Source organism: Giraffa tippelskirchi, chromosome 2, assembly GCF_054371585.1.
Source record: "Giraffa tippelskirchi isolate mGirTip1 chromosome 2, T2T-mGirTip1v1.2.pri, whole genome shotgun sequence".
In the NCBI taxonomy this organism is placed as follows: domain Eukaryota; kingdom Metazoa; phylum Chordata; class Mammalia; order Artiodactyla; family Giraffidae; genus Giraffa; species Giraffa tippelskirchi.
The window spans coordinates 189,025,888-189,043,184 of NC_137276.1; the positions used below are offsets into that span (position 1 = coordinate 189,025,888).

Below are 17,297 nucleotides of genomic sequence, written 5' to 3' on the forward strand. Positions count from 1 at the left end.
AATCCAGTCTCCTAAGATATGGAGATTTCAATAGCTTTCTATGAAAGTGTCCATTATTGATTACTTTGTGATGTTTTCTATCAAGGATAAACCACCAGTTGACATTCAGAATGAAGATGTCTAGAACTATAGAGAAATACCTGATAGCAGGAGATTCAGTGTGGCTTCCTCTCCTGTCCATTCTATCATGTTTACCAAAAATAAAACTGATAGGCATATTTCAAAGCATGAATGATTTTAAAGTCCTTTCAAGTCCCAGTCATCCACAGTTTAATTTGATTCTCAATGACTTGGCTTTCCTGAAATGCTACTTTACTTAAAGAAAAAAAAAAAGGCACTTTGCTTAATTTCTTCACCCTAGAAGTATTATTTTTCCATTTAAAAAAGCCCAACCTCAAAACTATAACCATTAAAGTTAAATACTATCCCTTAGGGACTTTTCTTCTACAGCAAAGACTTTGACTGTCACTTAATAAGCACACACAATGCCTCAACTGTGAGCACCAAGACAAGGAATGCCTACAAGTGAGGGAACAAATCTTAAGCTACTTAATTTTCCAGACCATGCTGCTCAGTGCCTCTGGCACTCAGTGAGTGTTCAATGAGATTATGTTCAATGAAGAATGAATGAAAATGTCTGCAGTAGCAAGTGGAGGTAGTAGAATGAATAAGACTCTGTTGATACAGACAATATCTTAAATTTACTCTGAAAAGAAAATAGAAGTAGAACAAAACAAACCTGCTTTCCATAATTATGCTACAGTTGTTTGGGCTTTACGTTCCGACTCCTAAAGCATTTTTAAAAATATTTACTGTATTAAGTCTCATTGCATCCTGAAGGGTAATAGCACAATTATCACTTAATCTACCAATGGAAAAATGTAAGTATAGCTAGAAAAAAAAAAAGCGAGATTGAGAGACACACACAGAGAGACCTAGATTGTATAGGAAAAGAAATAAAATTTCACAATGAATTCAGACTCCCACTTAAACATTCTAATTACCACTATGGTTCATGGTTCATGGTTCATGGTTTGAAACCCATACTCTGGAACCAGTCTGCCTAAATTTGAGTCCTGAATCTGCTCTTTATTAACTATCCACGCACGTGCTAAGTCTCTTCAGTCATGTCCGACTTTTTGTGACCCCTTCCTTATCCATGGGATTCTCCAAGAATACTGGAGTGGGTTGCCATGCTCTCTTTCAGGGGACCTTCCTGACCCAGGGACTGTGTTATCTCATATAAACCGTATATCTATTCCCTCATCTGATTAATAGGAATGATAATAGTACCTACTTCATACAGTTGATATAAGGATTAAATTAATAATACATATGTAAAATGCTTAGAAAAGCAGGTGACTCATTGTAAGGTCTATTTAAGTGTTTGCTAATGTTATTATTCTTTCTACTAAATCAGTGAAAATTAAATTTATTTCTTGAGGCAGGCATATATGGCAGTGGAATTATTGAAAACCAAATATGCAGAACTCCAACAAATAAACAGATAAAAGGAGTTTTGACTTAAAAAAATTATCTCATACATTTAAATGTATGATGCAGTCTAAAGTTAACTGTGTTCATAATGAGGATATTTTGTCATAAAAATTTATAATTTGTAAAATGATAGTGACAAACTTCAGTTATCCTCAATTCCCATCTTACTTGTTTCCATATTTAGTTTTTGTTACACTGTGTCAAGAAAAGCTTGATTTACACAGATACGTAGTTTCAAAAGTTGTTTTTTTTTAAAGTCTTCAATGAAATTGATTCAGTTCAGTTCAGTTCAGTCGCTCAGTCGTGTCGGCCTCTTTGCGACCCCATGAATTGCAGCACGCCAGGCCTCTCTGTCCATCACCAACTCCCGGAGTCCACCCAAACCCATGTCCATCGAGTCGGTGATGCCATCCAACCATCTCATCCTCTGTCGTCCCCTTCTCCTCCCGCCCCCAATCCTACCCAGCATTAGGGTCTTTTTCAATGAGTCAACCCTTCGCATGAGGTGGCCAAAGTATTGGAGTTTCAGCTTCAACATCAGACCTTCCAATGAACACCCAGGATTGATCTCTTTTAGGATGGATTGATTGGATCTCCTTGCAGCCCAAGGGACTCTCAAGAGTCTTCTCCAACACCACAGTTCAAAAGCATCAATTCTTCGGCGCTCAGCTTTCTTCACCGTCCAACTCTCATATCCATACATGACCACTGGAAAAACCATAGCCTTGACTAGTCGGACTTTTGTTGGCAAAGTAATGTCTCTGCTTTTAAATATGCTATCTAGGTTGGCCATAACCTTCCTTCCAAGGAGTAAGCGTCTTTTAATTTCATGTCTGCAGTCACCATCAACAGTGATTCTGGAGCCCAAAAAAATAAAGTCTGATACTGTTTCCACTGTTTCCCCATCTATTTCCCATGAAGTGATGGGACCAGATGCCATGATCTTAGTTTTCTGAACGTTGAGCTTTAAGCCAACTTTTTCACTCTCCTCTTTCACTTTCATCGAGAGGCTCTTTAGTTCTTCTTCACTTTCTGCCATAAGGGTGGTGTCATCTGCATATCTGAGGTTATTGATATTTCTCCCGGCAATCTTGATTCCAGCTTGTGTTTCTTCCAGCCCAGAGTTTCTCATGATGTACTCTGCATAGAAGTTAAATAAGCAGGGTGACAATATACAGCCTTGACGTACTCCTTTTCCTATTTGGAACCAGTCTGTTGTTCCATGTCCAGTTCTAACTGTTGCTTCCTGACCTGCATACAGGTTTCTCAAGAGACAGGTCAGATGGTCTGGTATTCCCATCTCTTTCAGAATTTTCCACAGTTTATTGTGATCCACACAGTCAAAGGCTTTGGCATAGTCAATAAAGCAGAAATAGATGTTTTTCTGGAACTCTCTTGCTTTTTCGATGATCCAGCGGATATTGGCAATTTGATCTCTGGTTCCTCTGCCTTTTCTAAAACCAGCTTGAACATCTGGAAGTTCACAGTTCACGTATTGCTGAAGCCTGGCTTGGAGAATTTTGAGCATTACTTTACCAGCATGTGAGATGAGTGGAATTGTGCGGTAGTTTGAGCATTCTTTGGCATTGCCTTTCTTTGGGATTGGAAAGAAAATTGACCTTTTCCAGTCCTGTGACCACTGCTGAGTTTTCCAAATTTGCTGGCATATCGAGTGCAGCACTTTCACAGCATCACCTTTGAGGATTTGAAATAGCTCAACTGGAATTCCATCACCTCCACTAGCTTTGTTTGTAGTGACGCTTTCTAAGGCCCACTTGACTTCACATTCCAGGATGTCTGGCTCTAGGTGAGTGATCACACCATCGTGATTATCTGGGTCGTGGAGATCTTTTTTGTACAGTTCTTCTGTGTATTCTTGCCACCTCTTCTTAACATCTTCTGCTTCTGTTAGGTCCATACCATTTCTGTCCTTTATTGAGCCTATCTTTGCATGAAATTGATTCAAGAGCTTGCGAAAGGAATTTTTTCCAAGTAGAATTATTAGAAATATTTAAAAACTTCTTACACTCCTTGTAAAAAATCAAGAAAAGAACAATACGTGCTAATAACATAGAGTCATGATGCAGCATGCTAGCTATTCACTTGTTCCTGCATAACTAACCAGTGTACAGTGAAGACAGGTGTCATTGATGCTGCCTGGCATTTAACTGACTGCTGTATATGTGTGCTTGCAATAGTAAGCCCTGCCTTTGCAATTTTACATGTGCAGACAGGAACAGGGCTGGATTTGGATATGCAAGGTCATACCCTTCCTAATCAATGCCATGGGTACTAGAAGTTCAAAGATAGTGTGAAGTGGTGACAGGAGACTTCTTGAGGTCTGAAAAAAAATAGTTAACAGAGCAACACAGTTATTTAAGTTGGTAGTTCTCCAATGTGACTCTGGAATATAAGACATTTTAGTGATTTATTTTACTACAATTTTTAGACAGTTAAAATATTTATAAAATAAAATTTGAATTACATGTTTGTGTAGCTCCTAAAGCACATCTGTAGAATAATTTAAAAATCACTGGACTAGGATTCTAATTCCACCCAGCATATAGAAAGCTGGAGTGTCACATTCACCATAAAAAGAAAAAAAAGTAGAATAAAACATAAAAACATAACTTTGAGTTCAGAAAGTTCAGAAAACAGGATAAGCAGTCTGAAATCCTAGAAGGAACAGGTCCCATCAAGGAAATATGGTAACTGTAGACTGGCTCACTTGTGGCAGCACACAGAGACACCACACACTACAAACAGTTAGAAGAATTCAGCTAAATATTTAAGAAATTGCTAAAGGACAAGTATAGGTTAGACTGAGAGTATAGGACTTGTGGGAGCTGCAATCACCAGGGCATTCAAACCCACTCTCCACCAGGTGCTCATGAGAAAGACGGGGGCAGGGTGGGAGAGATAGGAGAGAACAAGAAGAAAATGGTCAAAATTCCCCCCCACCACCCATATAATTAAAGACATAAAACCACAGGTCCAAGAAACTGGGGAGAACCCTGAGTAGAATAAAAACAATTACAAAATCATATATTCAAATTCCCAAAAATTAAAAATAAAGAGGAAATTTTGAAGGCAGCCAAAAAAAGAAAAGATAGTATACAGAGAGGAACAAGCATAAGAATTGTACCAAACTTCTTGCCATAAACTATGTAAGCCAGAAGACAATCAAATGACATCTTTAAAGTGCTGAGAGAAAATCACTAGGCTAATTCTTGGAGTCTGGCTTAGATCCTGGAGAAGGGAATGGCAACCCACTTCAGTATTTTTGCCTGGAAAATCCCATTGACAGAGGAATCTGACTGGATATAGTCCATGAGGTCACAGAGAGTTGGACACAACTGAGTGTGCACACACAGCTTAGATCCAACAAGAGTCCTACTAGTAATCTGGCTGCACTTCTCATGAGGAGTTACTTTTCCCAGGTTCATTGTGTCTACATATTTGCTTTCAGTTCAGTTCAGTTCAGTCACTCAGTCGTGTCCGACTCTTTGGCACCCCATGAACCTCAGCATGCCAGGCCTCCCTGTCTATCACCAACTCCCAGAGTCCACCCAAACCCATATCCATTGAGTTGGTGATGTCATCCAACTATCTCATCGTCTGTCCCCTTCTTCTCCTGCCCTCAATCTTTCCCAGCATCAGGGTCTTTTCCAATGAGTCAGCTCTTCGCATCATGTGGCCAAAGTATTGGAGTTTCAGCTTCAACATCAGTCCTTCCAATGAACACCCAGGACTGATCTCCTTTAGGATGGACTGGTTGGATCTCCTTGCAGTCCAAAGGACTCTCAAGAGTCTTCTCCAACACCACAGTTCAAAAGCATCAATTCTTCGGTGCTCAGCTTTCTTTATAGTCCAACTCTTACATCCATACATGACCATTGGAAAAACCACAGCCTTGACCAGATGGACCTTTGTTGGTAAAGTAATGTCTCTGCTTTTTAATATGCTCTCTAGGTTGGTCATAACTTTCCTTCCAAGGAGTAAGCCTCTTTTAATTTCATTGCTGCAATCACCATTTGCAGTGATTTTGGAGCCCAGAAAAATAAAGTCTGACACTGTTTCCACTGTCTACCCATCTATTTCCCATGAAGTGATGGGACCAGATGCCATGATCTTAGTTTTCTGGATGTTGGGCTTTAAGCCAACTTTTTCACTCTCCTCTTTCATTTTCATCAGGAAGCTCTTTAGTTCTTCACTTTCTGCCATAAGGGTGGTGTCATCTGCATATCTGAGGTTATTGATATTTCTCCTAGCAATCTTGATTCCAGCTTGTGCTTCCTCCAGCCTAGGTTTCTCATGATGTACTCTGCATACAAGTTAAATAAGTAGGGTGACAATATATAGCCTTGACGTACTCCTTTTCCTATTTGGAACCAGTCTGTTGTTCCATGTCCAGTTCTAACTGTTGCTTCCTGACCTGCATACAGATTTCTGAAGAGGAGGCATGGCTTAATAATTTACTTAAAATATCCAATAAATAGACAACACCATAGTGTTGATGTTGTTTAGTTGCTAAATTGCATCAGACTCTTTGTGACCCCATGGACTGTAGCCCGCCAGACTCCTCCATGAGATTTCTCAGACAAGAATACTGGAGTGGTATTCTTGGTAAGTGGTAAGAATCATTTCCTTCTCCAGGGGATCTTCCCAATCCAGGGATTGAACCCATGTCTCCTGCATTGGCAGGTGGGTTCTTTATTGCTGAGCCACCAGGGAATTCATATTACCACATTACCATTCAATTGTATTCTATATATATGGTTTCTTACGATTGATGTTTAGTTATAAACAGAGATGAGCAGTGTATGTAGGTTACAGTATCTTTGTACTATGCTCAGATAGACTAAAAACAGCACACACTTACCGAGCCTCACCATGTTCTACTTCTAAGTGTTTCATATTTAATAAGAGACACTATAATATTACTGTTCGCATGCTAGCCCAAAGAAAATATACACTAATATATGTTGTTGATTTTTCTAACCTTTCTTTCTACAACTCACTGCATATTTGATTTCCACATCTGAGTAAGAATGTTACTTTTGGAATGACTCTGATACTCAGATTGCTGAAATGTCTTTTCCCTAGATTATACAATCCAAAATAGAACTTTCTTCCTCTTCCATGTCTCCTGGCATTGCAGTCACTTTCTATCTGCTTACTCTATTTTATTTTATTTTTTTTCTTATTTTTTTTCATAGCACTTATTATTATATGACATATAACATCTTAAATATATTTGCCTGTCCATTGTCAGTCTCCTGTGCTGGCATGTACAACAGTAGGGACTTTGTTTCTCTTGGTCACTCACTGTTGTATCTCCAGCACTTAGAATAGTTCCTGGAACTAGGTGGAATTCACTACGTATTTGTTGAAATAGCATGTACAAATGAACGGGAGAATACATGAATGAAAAAAGCACAATCCCTTTTGCCTGAGGAATCTGGTCAACTTGGGATGAGAAAGAACAGAAGTATGTAGAAGGTGAATGCCTCCTATTTGAAAGGGGCTTCACTGGCTTCAGCTAAGATGTCCAGCACAGTCTGTGGAGCATTAGCAGACATTCAATATTATTAGTTATAATTACCAATTGTCCTTATCTCATGAACTCCTCTTAACAAAGTTGTGAGGACCATTTTCTGGTTTTGCAAATTCATAAAAGTCCAACAACACGTCCATGTTTACAGAGTAAGGAAGTGGTTGTGCTGAATCCACTCAGATGTGGCAGGCACTAGAGCCCATACCCAGAGGTGGGAAAGGGAACACTGAACTGTTGACTGTCTATTTCCTTGAAGCTTGCTTCATGCATTCATTATTTCATTTTGCTTCCTGAGGGCTAAATTATGATCTTTAGTTGAATAAAACAATGAATTTTTTAGTATATATCATAAAATAATAGGCTCTTTACTCTAAATTTGGGTTTTTATTCTTATTTCTAACTTGTTTGAGCTGACAGTGATAACTTTAAAGTCAACAAGGTAAAAAAAAAAAAAAAAGGGACTTTACTAAAGTTACCCAAAAAATTCAGTTTAATGAAGCCCTCTAAAAACTGCAGGTTCACACCATAATAAATCAACCTTGTGCTTGAAAGCACAAACTGTATATACTGGCACCCAATTCAGCTAAGATAAAAATGACAAGTACTTCAATGATAAATTGTCCTCTCCATATTATCCAATGGAAATATTCAAATTGTCCAATACCTACAAGCAACTAGAAGGATTGAGTTTAACTTTCAAATTAAAAGGCCATTAAGATGGAGCACAGTCCCCCAATCTGTTTCTGAAAAATATTCACAGAACCTTCTTGGTCTTAAAGCTTGGGAAGAATATGGTATGTTTTCAGATTTCTTTTTATCACAGAGCAATTCAGCCAGCTACTACAACTGCAGTCTACAAGAAACTGAGGGATAAAATAAAATGAGAAACTATGCAGGATCTCTTAACAGTTGCCTGTAGTGGTGGTGGTTTAGTTGCTAAGTCGTGTCCAACTCTTGCAAACCCATGGACTGTAGCTTGCCAGGCTCCTTTGTCCATGGGATTCTCCAGGTAAGAATACTGGAGTGGGTTACCATCCCCTTCTCCAGGGGATCTTTCCAACCTAGGAATCAAACCCAGGTCTCCTGCATTGCAGGCAGATTCTTTACCGACTAGACTATGAGGGAACCCCTCTAATAGCTTCCCTTGAGAAGGGAAGCAATTAACTGTTGCTTAACAATTACATATTATCAGTCAAGGAGAGCTAAACTTTGAGCAAACTTGCTCTCTGCCTCCCCGCTGGACCACAAAACTAGGCCTAGGAAAAGAGGTACTGAACATGTGACAGGATACCTGCATCCCCAATCTCTGTTTTCCTCATTGTTCCCCAAACTGGGAAAGATGTGTACTGAAAAAGAGGTTTAAGTATAAGCCCATTTATCTCTTATAAAGTGTGCAGTGTGTTCCTTATTCCCTATACCATGGTGGGATTTTGCTTTTCAATGTATGAGTTACCTACAGGATGCGAGTATGAATTCTATAAGGCATGAGGGGAGATGTTGATAAGTTCCACACAATAAAGCAGATAATAGATGTCTACCAAGACTTGGCAGTACAATTTGAGTATCTACCCAACGATCTCAATAAGGAATTCTCAAATGAGTATTGAAAATTTATTAACACACCCACTAACTCCTATAGACATCACAGGAAGAGAGGTAGAGAACATTTTATTTCTTTCCTTTATGCTATGTGTACATAATGCTCCTAAATTCTCATGAAATTCATTGAGTTCTAATACCGATCTCCAAATCAGCTTTATCATTCAGGTGGACTCGTTTTGCCCTTCAACTTTCCTAACAATTGTCATTTCATCCACTATGCCTATAGCTCTGCACCCAATTTTGTGAATAGATAAAAGAGAAGCCTTTAGTGGTGTCTGCCCCAAATTCTGTGGCCAGTTTCTGGCTCTCAGCTTTGATTGCCAAAGGCGTGAAGATCAAAAGATGTTCTCTGAAATGTTTACTGCCCTGTAACATATCCTCTCACAACAAAGGAGTTCTTTATTTACATCTAAGATGAAAGAGTAAGTTACAAAGTAAAAGGCCTACATCAGACAGATGCAAGTGACAGAATTTGCTTGCCCCATCCTCAAGAAAATTCACATCATTAACATTAATATAAAGTCAACCTAAATGTCCTCCAGAGCAAAATATACCTCTCAGGGAGGGGGTGCAGCTCTGGCTTTCTGAGGGATTTCCTTGGCTTCACCCATACCTTCAATCTTCCCCAACAGGGTGGTGACATGGGCTCATTTCACAAGTACAGCAACATCTCGCGACAGCCCTGGAAACATGAACCACTATTTACACTGGAAAGAATGACTGGGAGCAGCTGTGCCCAGCAGCAGACAGCACTCGAGGCAGAAAATGGGGCTGTGTCGCCAATCTGTTATTATGGTAATAACTAATGGAGAGGAATAAAATGGATTACCAGTGCTAAATCAAACTGGGAGGTTTCTGATGCTGCTGCAGGACACTGGCTTCTCACAGTTTATGATATCACCAGGCTTCTTGATGAATTTATAGTCTGGTAATCCTGCCATGGCATTAGTTTTCCACATGCAAATCCTTGGAATATAAGTCAACTCCGCAAATGAACAGGGCTAGGGAACTCCATTGGGCCAAGTTTATTTCAAGCTTAGGGAAAGCTAAGACTGGTTGTCTTCCTGTTCCTTACCATGTTTATTAACACCATGAAATGGTTTGTTTGAGTGGCAACTTTTCCCATGCTTTGTATATTCGTTGATTCTTAATATATCTGTGCAATATTGTTCTGTTCCTCTCAGAACCAGGCCCCTTCCCATTAATAACATTAGCACTGATTCACTCACTTCTCAGCTAGACTGCATTGTCTATTTTACCATTTTACCCATTTGTTGACTATATTTCTTGTTGGTATGCTAGTTATATGCCCAATTCACAGTTTCCGTCTAGTCTACAAAACCTCGGCCAGGAACTAGGTCTACATAATTAACTTGTACCAGACCCACCAAAATAGTATATAGGTGGCTTTTTAGGATGACTTAAATTCAGTGACTCCAATGTGATTATTCATTCATTCATGCTAGTGTTAAAAAAAAAACCAAAAAACAAAGAGTGTTGCTCATCATCCAAATATGTGAAGGGTTAAATCTCATCCCACTGCTCCCTGAGGGGAATTCAGGTTGGGGTGGGGGTGGGAGGGCACAGGCTGAGGTAGTCCATGCTAAGGATAAAAGGCCCTAAGATAGTTAAGATGAATATCTCAGGAGGAATTTCAATAACCCAAGATTCTTGCATCTTCCCACACACATAGAAAAGTACTAAAATCATTAACTTCAGATATCTGTTTTTCCTGATTAGCAGTAATCTTCTACCAGAGATATGTGTTTGACTACTTGTTTCCTTCCCTATCTCTTTGGAAGAGTTCCTCAGAGCCATCTGTGAGGCTGTTTCTCAGGCCACAGTGCTCAGAAAGAACCTGAATAAAACTTGAACTCACAACTTCCCTTTTGCACATTTTTCTTTCAGTGGGCACTAGGAAGGTGCTCTTCCCCCTTTCATGGGAATGATGTTGCAGGGAGAGGCTGCTCTCAGCAGCTGGAAGCTTACTGGGTGTCCCAGACCCTACCCTAGACCCTTGCATGATTCCACAGGGTGAAGCCCTGAGGAAGCCACCTAGCCCAAAGCGACAAGCCACTCGGGTCCCTGTCTCCACATTCTGGTACTAACTTAGATCAAGGAATGGCCACAGGGTAGATACTGACGGAGGTAGTGGCAATTTTGGAAGTGAATCTCAGAAATACCAGGGAATACTAACATATTTTCATTTGCATCTCCTATGACACCTGATTCCTGAATCCCAGACCTGTATTTCTTTTTTTTTTTTTTATAAATTTATTTATTTTAGTTGGGGGCTAATTACTTTACAATATTGTAATAGTTTTTGCCATACATTTACATGAATCAGCCATGGGTTTACATGTGTTCCCCTTCCTGGACCCCCCTCCCACCTCCCTCCCCATCCCATCCCTCTGGGTCATCCCATTGCCCCGGCCCTGAGCCCTTGTCTCATGCATCGAACATGGAATGGTGTTCTGTTTCACATATGATAATATACATGTTTCAATGCTATTCTCCCAGAACGTCCCACCCTCACCTTCTCCCTCAGAGTCCATAAAATTGTTCTATGCATCTGTGTCTCTAATTCTGTCTCGCATATAGGGTTATCGTTACCATCTTTCAAATTCCATATATATGCATTAGTATACTGTATTGGTGTTTTTCTTTCTGGCTTACTTCACTCTGTATAATGGGCTCCAGTTTCATCCATCTCAGTAGAACCGATTCAAATGTATTTTTTTTTAATGGCTGAGTAATATTCCATTGTGTATATGTACCACAGCTTCCTTATCCATTCGTCTGCTGATGGACATCTAGGTTGCTTCCATGTCCTGGCTATTGTAAACAGTGCTGCGATGAACATTGGGGTACACGCGTCTCTTTCAATTCTGGTTTCCTCGGTGTATATGCCCAGCAGTGGGATTGCTGGGTCATATGGCAGTTCTATTCCCAGTTTTTTAAGGAATCTCCACACTGTTCTCCATAGTGGCTGTACTAGTTTGCATTCCCACCAACAGTGTAAGAGGGTTCCCTTTTCTCCATACCCTCTCCAGCATTTATTGCTTGTAGACTTTTGGATAGCAGCCATCCAGACCTGTATTTCTACTTGGATTCTAGAGACATCTTGTACTCAACATACAGAAAAAGAGGATTCCTTCTAAATCAACTTCTTTTCTTGCATGGTGATCTTAGTTGCTGATTGCGCCAAAATCTGCCAATTCTTGCTGTTAAATACCTCGGGGAATATACCCCTCCTTTTTAGTTACACAGCTAGGATCATTGCCAAGCCCTATTCCTTCATATACGGGCTTCCCAGGTGGCTCAGTGGTCAAGAATCTGTCTGCAAATGCGAGAGACAGAAGACATGGGTTTGATTCCTGGGTCGGGAAGATCCCCTGGAGGAGGATATGGCAATCGTACTCCAGTATACTTGCCTGGGAAATCCCATGGACAGAGGAGCCTGGTGGGCTCCAGTCCATGGGGTCACAAAGAGTCGGACACAACTGAGCAGCTGAGCACTCAGGTATTCCTTCACATGGATAACTGCAACAGTGTCCTAACTCAATTTTCTGCCTCTAGTCTTTTCCCCCTTAAACTGCATTTTTACATTTATCTACAGTTGACCCTTGAACAACATGGGGGTTTGGGGAACCAACCCTTCCCATAGTCAAAAATCTGCATTTAACTTACAGCCCTCCATATTTGTATTCACTCCACATCTACATTTCTATGACTGTGGTTTAACCAACTGCAGATCATGTAGTACCGTAGTACTTACTACTGGAAAAAAAAAAAAATCCATGAATAAGTGGATTCAGGGAGTTCAAACGGTGTTGTTCAAGAAGCACCTGTATAATTTGTTCATGGTATTTCGCTGCTTAAAATCTTTCCAATGGTTGGCTACAACATGGAGGATAATATTTCAGTTCTTCAAACTGGCAAAAAGTCTTTCAAGACCCAGCCCCGCTTCTGGCTTAACCTCTATCACTCCCTCTTACAAACTCTACCTCTCCCAATATCCTGATTGATGTCCTACATATAGCATGCCTTGTCATTTTCTGAATGAATTCTTTGCTCTTTCTCAAATTCCTATGACCCTGTAAATAAAATGTTTGCAATTCTCCTCCCTGTCGACTAGTAAACTCCTTCTAGTTTACTAGAAAACCAGGGACACGTTAGTTTCAGTTAGGTAAGGAGAGAGAGAGAGCACTCTACCACTAAGTCTGAGAGTGAAGGAGAACACAATAGAAAGGGTGGGGAAGCCCAGAGCATCTTGGTATGAGATTCTGTGAAGGACTAGACTGTGTTCATTTGCTTTATGGCAGGGGTCTCCAACCTCCGGGCCAAGGATCGATACTGGTCCATGGGCTGTTAGGAACCTGGCTGCATAGCAGTGAGTGAGCAAGCAAAGCTTCATCTGTATTGACAGTCGCTCCTCATCATTCCTTTTATTGCTTGAGCTCCACCTCCTTTCAGATCAGCTGCTGCTGCTGCTAAGTCGCTTCAGTCGTGTCTGACTCTGTGCGACCCCATAGACGGCAGCCCATCAGGCTCCACCGTCCCTGGGATTCTCCAGGCAAGAACACTGGAGTGGGTTGCCATTTTCTTCTCCAATGCATGAAAGTGAAAAGTGAAACTGAAGTTGCTCAGTCATGTCCGACTCTTCCCGACCCCATGGATTGCAGCCTACCAGGCTCCTCTGTCCATGGGATTTTCCAGGCAAGAGTACTTCAGATCAGCAGTGGCATAATAAATGTAATGCACTTGAGTCATCCTGAACAACCCCTTGCCCCCAGCTGGGGGAAAATTGTCTTCCATGAAACTGGTCCCTGGGTGCCAAAAAGGTTGGGGACTTTGCTGTTGCTGTTGTTGTTTAGTTGCTAAGTCCTGTCCAATTCTTTTGTGACCCCACGGACTGTGGCCCGCCAGGCTTCTCTGTCCAAGGGATTTTTTCCAGGCAAGAATACTAGGGTGGGTTGCCATTTCCTTCTTCAAGACTGCTGCTTTATGGCATTTATCTCAGTTTATTATACACTCGAGAAGCGTTCAGTCTCGTATATCTCACTCCCTGCTCAGGTGTAAAGGGCAGTGGGGGAAGGGTGGGCATTCTCTACTGAGAGATAGACTGTAAGCTCTGAAGCCAGACTGCCAAGGTCTGTAGCTGGGCTCAACTTCTGTCAACTTCTCTTCTCCACTTATCCCCACCACCTTATCAGATGACCTTGGGCAAGTTACTTATTATTCCTGTGGTTCTGCTAAATGTGTTTAATTGCTAAATGGTAATCTACTTCAGAAGGCGGCTGTGAGAGTGAATGAGCTAATAAATATTCAGTATGAGGCTGAACAGTATGAAATCACCCTGGTGGCTCAGACAGTAAACAACCTACCTGAAAGGCAGGAGACCTGAGTTCGATCCCTGAGTTGGGAGGATCCCCTGGAGGAGTGGGCATGGCAACCCCACTCCAGTATTCTTGCCCGGAGACTCTGATGGACAGAGGAGCCTGGTGGGCTACAGTCCATGGGGTTGCAAAGAGTCGGACACAACTGAGTGACTAAGCACAGTGAAGGACTTCCCTGGTGGCTCAGATGGTAAAGCATCTGTCTACAATGCAGGAGGACCCAGGTTCAATCCCTGGGTTGGGAAGATCCTCTGGAGAAGGAAATGGCAACCCACTCCAGTACTCTTGCCTGGTGAATTCCATGGACAGAGAAGCGTGGTAGGCTACAGTCCATGGGGTCGCAAAGAGTCGGACATGACTGAGCAACTTCACTCAAGCACAGTGAAGCACATGAGGTTGAATAGTATGAAAATTACCATTTTTATAGATCAAAATGCCCAAATCTCAGCAGGTGGATATGGTTCAACCAAACATTTAAAATAATGTCTAATGAACAGTACACACCCCAAAAATGTGATTATTTCTTCTCATAGATGCTTCTAAACGAGCTGTTGAGATTTATATCACCCAATGGTCTTTTCTCAATGATGTCCTCTTACTAATCTCCTGGTTCCTTTAAAATAAGACTAGGCCACTTGGCTATAATCTTTAACATATCCCTTGTCAGATCACATCCTGGATGACTTCAGTGTTCATCTAGAAAACCTATCCAACTCCTTACCTTCTTCAGCTCCAGGCTCACCCACATCAAGGTCACCTGAAATAAATCATCAGGTGGGGCTCACTTGCCATCCCATATCCAGAGATGATGACAATCTCTGATCCTTCCAGTCCTCCTAGGCTTTAACTACCTCCTTTCTTCAGTCCCTGGAGAACCATAGTTTCTTGACCCCTCTTCTTGCCTCACTGCTTTACTCAGCTGGGACAGCCTGGCTCATCACCCGAACCACCCATCGAAAGCTTCAACTACATTGGAGCTCACTTCACTTGTTTAACAAAATCAACACAGGATGAATTCAAAAATATACTTTCTATATTTCATGACCCAGCTGTTAAACACAGTTGGGAAAAATCAGCTTTCAGATTGATGCCACTATAAATCTGCAGCCCTCAATCTCTGCTCAGTCTCTCACTCATCCTTGTTTATCTTGCTTTTATTTTCCTTAGCAACATTTCAAAATTGTCATTATGCTCAAGAATCCAGCCAAAGCCACATCCCTCTCAGCATATGACATCACCTTCTACTTCAAGGAAACAATTACACATATACACATAAACACACATACACATATGTCAGCATCTGCCTCTTCCTAGATATCTCTGGACCCATTCTTAAGACTCTTTCTTCCTGTTCAGAAGATGATGTATCCCTTACTCTGCTTCAAGGCTCTGCTCTCCACACATGGCCCCAATCTCCTTTCATCTCTCTGATGATCTTGTTCTATCAATCTTCTCCCCTTTTCCCTAAATATTCAACCTATTTGCTTTTTCCCTTAAGCCTAGAAGCCTACATAAATCTTTCATCATATTAAATTTTTTCTCCTTCTTGAACCTGGTTGCCCCTCCCAGGAACCATCCCCTTCCTTCTCTTTTATTCCAAGTGATCTGAAAGAGAGGTCTGCACTCACTATCTCAATTTCCTGACTCTTTCCATTTATCTTACAACAAACTATAATCTGACGTCTGCCCTGTCCATTGCACTGAAAAACTTTTCTCATGAGCCCACCAAAGAACTTCATAATGCCATTCTGATGGACAAGGATCAAATGTCTGTTTTCCCTGCTTTTTCTTTCCAGTATCCCTCATGGGTTCCTTTTCTTCTTCTTTTTAAAAATTTTTTATTTTATTTATTTTTAATTTTTGGCTGTGCTGGGTCTCTGTTGCTGTGCGGGATTTTCTCAAGTTGCAGCAAACTGTGGCTATTCTCCAGTTGTGGTGCTTGGCTTCTCACTGCGGTGGCTTCTCTTGCTGTAGAGCACTGGCTCTAGGGCGCTCGGGCTTCAGTAGTTGTGGTCTGTGGGCTCAGTAGTTGTGGCTCCCGGGCTCTAGAGCACAGGATCAATAGTTGTGGCGCATGGGATTAGTTGCTCCATGGCGTGTGGGATCTTCCTGGGTCAGGGATTGAACCCATGATCGCTGCATTGGCAGGCAGGTTCTTTACCATTGATCCTCCAGGGAAGTCTGGTTCCTCTTCTTTTGTCTGCCCTTGAATGTATTTCTCAAGGCTTCTCCATTGGTACTTTACTCTGCTTATTCTACATACTCTACTTGTATAATTTCATTAGCTCTTGATTTTAAATATCATTGATAAGGGGTGACTTCCAAATCTGTATTTCTAGTCCAGAGTCTCTTCCAATCCCTATCACATTTATTTACTTGGAAAGCCCACAGGGACTTAAACCCAACACATTTTTCATTCAGTCTTTAAAAAAATATTTATTGATGACCCACAGTTCATACTAGTATTTAGTAGTAAATAAGACAGCAAGATAGGCCCTTTACCTTAAGCACTGTTTTTCACTCCCACTTCCAATTAACCTTTGAAAAATGAAAGTGCTAGTCGCTCAGTCATGTCTGCCTCTTTGCTACTAGATGGACCGTAGCCCACCAGGATCCTCTGTCCATGGGATTCTCCAGGCAAGAATACTGGACTGGGCAGCCATTCCCTTCTCTAGAGGATCTTCTTGACCCAGGGATCAAGTCCAGGTCTCCCACATTGCAGGCAGATTCTTTACCATCTGAGCCACCAGGGAAGCCTTAATTAACCCTTAGGCCATAATGATACCAGATTTTCTGTAGTCTGTCATTTTCTGTTGAAAAAAGGCTAAACACTGGGGGCCTCTGAATCTTTCAGCCTGGAATTTTGGTTTTGCGTTCTTTTCAATTTTTAAGACTTTAAGAGAAGTCTTGCCCTCCAGAAGCCTTCTCTAAATTCCCAACCTGAGCTAAGTGCCCTTCATCACCGCATTGGCTAGGGTGTGCTAAAACTATGTATTTGCATATGTGTTCCCCACTGGATCTCCGGGGCAAGAATGATGGCTCTCCAGAGAACATGGTTGGTACATAGGAGATAAATGCTTGGGATTACTCAGCTAAACATAATCCTTCCCCTCTTCAAACACCTGAAATACTGTGATGTGTTTTTAACTCTCCCCAGTATGGCTGCACATATCGACTTGTAAATCTCATTCTCTGCCCCTTGTTAATACCAGTTAACTTTCTTGAGTACGCTGTGCCTCTTT

General features: G+C 41.2%; 2 protein-coding genes and 1 non-coding gene across 8 annotated transcripts in view; 2 read left to right on the forward strand and 1 right to left on the reverse strand.

Moving 5' to 3' along the window:
* Positions 1 to 17,297, reverse strand: part of CMSS1 (cms1 ribosomal small subunit homolog) — a 401,056-nt gene that overhangs the window by 208,700 nt on the left and 175,059 nt on the right. The window lies entirely within an intron of this gene.
* Positions 1 to 17,297, forward strand: part of FILIP1L (filamin A interacting protein 1 like) — a 314,206-nt gene that overhangs the window by 133,668 nt on the left and 163,241 nt on the right. The gene's annotated exons all lie outside the window — the stretch shown is intronic.
* Positions 14,228 to 14,300, forward strand: TRNAC-ACA (transfer RNA cysteine (anticodon ACA)). The gene has a single exon. It is a non-coding gene; the product is annotated as a tRNA-Cys (tRNA).